Genomic DNA, 6,849 nt, shown 5'->3' on the forward strand with positions numbered 1-6,849 from the left:
ACCTACTTTTCTCTGGATGCCATTTTCTTGGAGTATTGTTTTCTACCTTTTCACTTTGAGTCAATATTTGTCCTTGCAACTGAGATATGTCTCTTGTAGGCAGCCTATGATTGGGTTTTGTGTTTTTTTTTGATCCAATCTGCTACTCTGTACCTTTTTATTGGTGAGTTCAGTCCATTAATATTTAAAGTTATTATTGAAATATGAGGTTTTTCTATAGCCATTTTATTTTTGTCTTGTGGTAGCTCAGTGTCTCCATTGTTTCTTTGTCTTTGTGTTTCTGTCTGTTATTTTAATTTTGTGGTGTTTTTTGTTCCTTGTTATTTTATGTTATATGTCTCATTTCTAGATTATTTTGTGTGTAGTTACCATTAAGTTTATGTAAATGAAAATTACACACACACACACACACACACACACACACACACACACACAGAGTAGTCATTTTTCTTCTGCTTGTGCCTCATCTCCATTCCCCTTTGCAGATTTGGATCTTTACTCCTTCCCCTTTTCACTTTCTCTTGTCTCACATTATCCATTTATTTATTTGTTTGTTTGTTTGTTTGTTTGTTTTTTACACCTATCGTACCCAGTCTTCCTTGGTGGTCTCCCATCCAAGTACTAACCAGGCCAAACCCTGCTTAGCTTCTGAGATCAGACAGGATCAGGCATGTTTAGGGTGGCATGGCCGTAGACTCACATTATCCTTCTTTATGATGTATGTTACTTTCCAAGTTGTAGTAGCTGTGTCTTCTCTCTTTACCTTAACCATTATGTAATATTTAAGTTTATAATATCCTGTTCTTAATATAGGTTACACTTTTCTGCATCTGCCTATCTGTTAGGTATTTTACTCATATTTATGTATTTTTTCTTTTCTTTTCTTTCAGGTGGAATGACCCCTTTCAGTATTTCCTGTAATTCAGGCCTTGTGGTGGAAATTCTCTCAGCATTTGTATGTCTGAAAAGGTCTTTATTTCTCCTTCATTTCTAAAGGAGAGCTTTGCTGGATATATTATTCTTGGCTGGAAATTTTTTTCTTTTAGTAGTTTGGATATTTGGTTCTACTTTCTCCTAGATAGTAAGTTTTGTGCTGAGAAGTCTGATGGTAATCTAATGGGTTTTTCTTTACAGTTTACCATCTTCTTTTCACTGGCTGCCTTGAGAATTCTTTCTTTTCATTAATTTTTGACAATTTTAATATAATGTGTCTTAAAGTAGGTCTTTTTAGGTTGAGATAATTAGATCTTCTTTTAGTTTCTTGGATTTGAAAATCCAGTTCTTTGCAGAGGGTTGGGAAATTCTCACTGATTATTTATTTGGATATGCTCTCTGTTCCCTTCTCCCTCTCTTCTCCTTCTGGCATATCCATTATTCTTATATTATTTTTTCTGATGCTGTCAGATAGTTCTTGCAGAGTTCTTTCATTTTTTTCACTCTCAAGTATCTCTCTTCTTCCTTCTGTGTCATTTCCAGATTTCTGTGTTCAATATCACTAATTCTTTCTTTCATCCGGTCAGCTCTATTGGCTAAGGTTGTTATTTCATTCTCATTTCTTATAGTGAGTTCTTCATCTCCAGAAGTTCTACTTGGTTCTTTTTAAGTTTCAATCTCCTTGGTAAAATATTCCTGTTTGTTGATTTTGTTTCTATGTTCTTGAACTGTTGATCAGAATATTCTTGCATCTTGTTGAGTTTTGTTGTTGTTTTTTTTCAGAAGTGCAATCCTGAATTCTCATTTAAATCTCACATTTCTATATCTTTAAGCTTATTTTCTAGTGATTTTTCATTTTCCTTCTGAGCTACATTGTTACCTTGGTTGTTCATGGTATTTGATAGACTATTTCTCTGCCTAAGCATTAATGGAAATGTAATCTGCTTTTTTTAAAAAAAAAAAATTTATTAATAGAGAGATCTCTCTTTAGCAGGTTGATAAGAAGAGAATTTTCTTTTGATTTCCAGTAGGTGGTGCCCAAGCCTCCTGCACTGCCCTAGCCTGCTGGATCTCTGCTTTGAGGTTAAGAACACCTTTTTTTCTTCTGGAAAGTTGTGTATCTCCTCTGTGACCAAGTCACCTTGGTTCCAAGTTTTCACCCCATTGGAGAATGTGAAGAATTATGGGATTCTGAGTCTCTGAAAACACTCTGAAGCTCCGGTACTGCTTCCTTGCAAATCAGCCTGACTGGATGGAAGTGGCATGGGCTAGGAGAGGTCAGCTTTGTGTGTGACTGTTTTCCTTCCAGTGATACTGGCTCAGGCTTCGGCTACTTTGCGTCTATATCTCCTCCCCTATGTCTGGGATCATCTGCTGTGTATGTTTCAGTTCTTGTTGTGTGATAGCCCCTGTGACTTGGTGCTCTATCTGGGAGGGTAATGGGAGAAAACACTCTAGGATAGTAGGGGAAGGCAGCCAGGCTCCATGACTCAGCTTTCTGCCTGGCAAAGGTGATTGCTAAGACACTACTGTCCCCTCTGCACTGGGTCTCTGCCCTGCTCCTGGGCTTTGTTGAGTAGGAGATCCTTATCCCTCAGGCAAGACTGTTTGGGGCTTCAAAGAGCCAAGAAACCATCACATTGTTCTCCCCCTCCCCTTCCCCCTGCTGAGAGATATGGGCTAGGGCTGCTTTCTGCAGCACCTAGCTTTGTTTCTTGTTCTCTGCCTCCCTGTCTTGTGCACTAATGGCTCACCTTCAGATGCTCTGATGAGCAGATCTCTCAAATGTGCTTGTGTGCAGGTTAGATGTTATTTGTTGGGATGTGGGTGTTCAGCTCTTTGTAGTTTTAAGGAGAGAGATAAGGGGAGATCCCTTACACTGCCATGTTTCTGACATCATTTCTGCATTAGCTGATTTTTAAGGAATGGATGAGTAGCTTTAAAAAAAAGAATAGGGGAAAATGATAGGGAAAGTATGAAAAAAAAGTGATTAGCAGAAAAAAGGCAAAAAGGCAGTAGTGGGCTGCTAAATGTTTAACAATGGGCTCCGGGGAAGAGATATACATAATTGTCTCTCATAAAAGAGCCTACTACAGCACATCACTTAACAGAGATATGCAGCAATATGGAACAGTGAGCAAGGAACTATAAGTAGTTTAGTGTTACCAGAACATGGAGTATGTATTTGGCTGCTGTTATTCAAGATTTTCTTTAATTTAACACGATTTTAGATATACCACTCTATGGAGCCTTGGATGAGTCATAAAAGCAACTTTGTTAGGTCTCAATTTACTCTTAGAGAAATTGAGGGGTTGAATCAGGCAAACAGTAAGAAGCACTACATCTCAACTCACAGGTGTCATTGAATCTTAGTCATTTACTATCATTATCCTTCATATGTTCCATATTCTAGTAGTTAGATTTTCTAGACCGCCCCCGAAAAGCATTGTGATTTTTTTTTTTCCCATAGTCATCTTATAAAAATGGGAAAATCAGGTCCTTAGCCAGGCTTACTGTGCAAAATATATAGGCAAAGCTGTGATTTAAGTTAACTCTCATTAGAGCAAACACTGCTACCAAAGTTGGAATTGTGGTCATTTTGGCTGGCTCAGTGGAACACAAAATATAAAGACAGTGGGGTCAGTTAACACGTGACATAATAGTTTAGACAGTTTTGAGACCAGAGAGATGTTCTTCTGCCACTTAGAGGTATGATACCTGGGAGAGATATTTACAGCTCTCTACTTCTGATTATTCATTGGAAAAGTAGAGATGATAGTTGGACTGAGCTCTTAGAGTGTGTGGGAAGATTAAGTTAAATACAATAAGATTAAAGTCAAGTTTAAATAACAGAAATGTATTGAGTTCTCAATAAATATTAGTGTGATGATTAATTTTATATATCTACTTGGCTGGGCCACTGGGAGCCCAGATATTAGATTAAACATAATTCTGGTTATATCTGTGAGTATATTTCTGGATGAGATCAACATTTGAATCAATGAAGCAGATTTCTTTCCCCCCCAGTGTGGGTAGGCCACATACAGTCCTTTGAGGGACTGAATAAAAAAAAAGATTGACTAAGAAAGAATTCGCTCTCTGCCTGTCTTCAAGCTGTGACATAGGTTTTCTCATGCCCTCAGACTTAGACTTGACTCAGATTTGGACTGGAACTTACATCATTGGTTCTCCTGATTCTCAAGCCTTCAGACTCTGATTGGATATATATCATCAGCTCTCCTGGGTCTCCAGCTTGTTACTTGCAGATCTTGAGAATTCCCAGCCTCCATAATCGTGTGAGATAATGTCTTATAACACATGCATGTGCGCACACACACACACATATACTATTTGGTTCTGTGTCTCTGAAGAACAATTAGTTATTATTGTTGTCAGAAACACAGCCCATAGAAACCAAGATTCAAAATCATCTAATCACAAAGTCAGTGGTCAGAGTGAATGCTGTAGAAGATCAGATCAGACTGTAGAAGATGTTTGTTGTTATGATCAAGATTTTGTATTTTCCACAGCCTTTTATGCCAGATTAGCCCCATGTTTGGGATGAATGACTCTAGAGTTTCAAGAATTCAATATTTATTATTTTAGATCATAACTTATCTTTAAAACTCTTTAGTATTCATATTGGCTATTCAGCCAACATTTTTGCTATACTGAGAGTGAGTGAGGCCCTTGGGGGCTAAGAGATAGTTAAATGATTTTTCCTGCATCTCCTGAAGTTTCTTTAAAGTCTGATATAAGGGTCACCGGACTGATAGAGAATTTCTGTGTGCAGAGTCATCTTCCTTTTTTTTCGAGCTTCTCATATTTGAAGTTACTCATCTCACGTTACATATTAAGGTATGAACAAAAGATGAGCCCCTGATACTGATGGAACTTGCCTTCTCTCTTACTGAAAATAACTTCTTTTCCTCTGAAAAAAATATTGTTAATGTTCTTCAAGGTCCGGCTTTAAACCACCTTCTCCATAAAACCCTCCCTATTTATATCAAGTTTTGACTTGACCTTGGTTGTTCTTAATCCCCAGAGGATTTCATGACTAGACACTCAATGGGAATTTATCACAAGCTTCATTATTTTTTAATGGTCATATAGCTTTTAGTATCTAAAAGGCAAGACACTCTGGTATATCTATGTAATCTGCAAACCACTCCATCTTTTAGCATTTTCCTAAGCACTTGATGATGAAGATCATGATTATTGGATTCAGCACTGAGATAATATTTTGTCTTTGGAGATCATATCCAAACGGAAGAAGTCTTTTTGAAAGGACAATCAAGATGTTGGAGGATCCATAAATGTGTATACTTCATCTGGAGAAAACATTTCTGGGTGACTTGACAATTGTTTTCAAATATCTATTAACCCTCCTGAGAGACTGGGATTGGATTATTATTTGTGACAGAATATTATGCATTATATTAATATTATTACTTCCACTTCAGGCTAAGCCTGAAGGTATTATGGTATTTTGTTATATGGGACAGTGGAAGAAGAAGAAGCCAGTGCAGGTGTGAATCAAATCTACAGGACCTGACTCACTGCCTAGCCATTCCCAAGGGTTGATAATCCACACTTCACCTTGTCAAGATCAAAAGACTAATAAATAAGGGTTGGTTCAGAAACAAGGCAGGAATCTGGCACTTAGCCTCAGTACCTATGGCTGAAAGGGATAAGGGAGTGCGAGGCAAAATATGAAAGAAAGTGACAGAAATATTTCATTTCAATATTTTTGAAAATGTGTTTTTTCACTATTTAAAAAAAAGGCTCATTGCTTTGGGGAAGGGATGGAGAATTATATAATTAAAAGATTATCTGATAAGACAAGACATTCTTTCAATAGGAAACAAATACTAACAGGGTTTACCAAATTGTTCAGTCCTCTCTACCCATGTGACAAACAAGGAAACAGCACAATAAAGATAGAATCTCTGAGAATGAAGCAAAATTTACATACAATTTAATAGCAATCTGCGGCATAATCTGCAACAAAGACATGTACACACAAAGCTGTTTAAAAAGATGTTGAGATTGGCATCTAATACCTTTGATGCCTTTTCTAAAATGAACTTTGTTTTTAGAATAGCTTTAGATTTACAGGAAAAAATATAAGGATAATATAGAAAGTTTGTATTTATTAGTTTCTCTATTATTAACATCTTATATTAGTATATACATTCATTAAAAATAAAGGAGCAATACTTATACAAATTATTAACTAAAGTCAATACTTTATTCAGATTTCATTAATTTTATCCTAATGTTCTTTTTTTAGTTCTAAGATCCCTTCCAGGATATCATGTGGATTTTTGCCATCACCTCTCCTAAGGATGCTTTAAGCTGTGAGAGAATTTCTTGGACTGTCAGTGTTTTTGATCACTTTGACAGTTTTGAGGAATATTGACCAGATGTTTTATAGAATGTTCCTCAGTTGAGATTTGACTGGTGTTTTACTCATGATTAGTCTGAGGTTATAGGTTTGGGGAGAAAAAACACAGAAGTAAAGTGTCATTTCTATCATGTCATTTCAAGGGTAGATATTATCAACATGACTATAGGAATTTTTCTAGATGTTCTTTATCAAGTTGATCAAATCCTCCTCTATTTCTGGTTTACTAAGAGTTTTTAATCATAAATGGATGTTGGATTTTGTCAAAATTTTTTCTCTCTCAATTGACATAATGATATGATTTTCCTCTTTATTCGGCTGGTGTGATGGATTATAGTGGCTGAATGATTTTCAAATGCTTAATCAGCTTTGCATACTTTAAAAAAATTTTGATTTGCAATGGGGTATAAAGTAAAATTTACTTTATATATTATTAGATTTGATTTGCTAATATTTTAAAGATTTTTACATCCATCTTAATGAGAGATAATGATCTGTAGTTTTCTTTG

General features: G+C 36.1%; 1 pseudogene; it reads right to left on the reverse strand.

Annotated features, from left to right (window-relative positions):
- Positions 1-577: 577 nt before the first annotated feature.
- On the reverse strand, positions 578-696 carry LOC111739640 (annotated as a pseudogene).
- Between the last annotated feature and the right edge of the window lie 6,153 nt (positions 697-6,849).

The sequence above is a fragment of the Pteropus vampyrus genome, unplaced genomic scaffold (assembly GCF_000151845.1).
Source record: "Pteropus vampyrus isolate Shadow unplaced genomic scaffold, Pvam_2.0 Scaffold2, whole genome shotgun sequence".
Taxonomy (NCBI): Eukaryota; Metazoa; Chordata; class Mammalia; order Chiroptera; family Pteropodidae; genus Pteropus; species Pteropus vampyrus.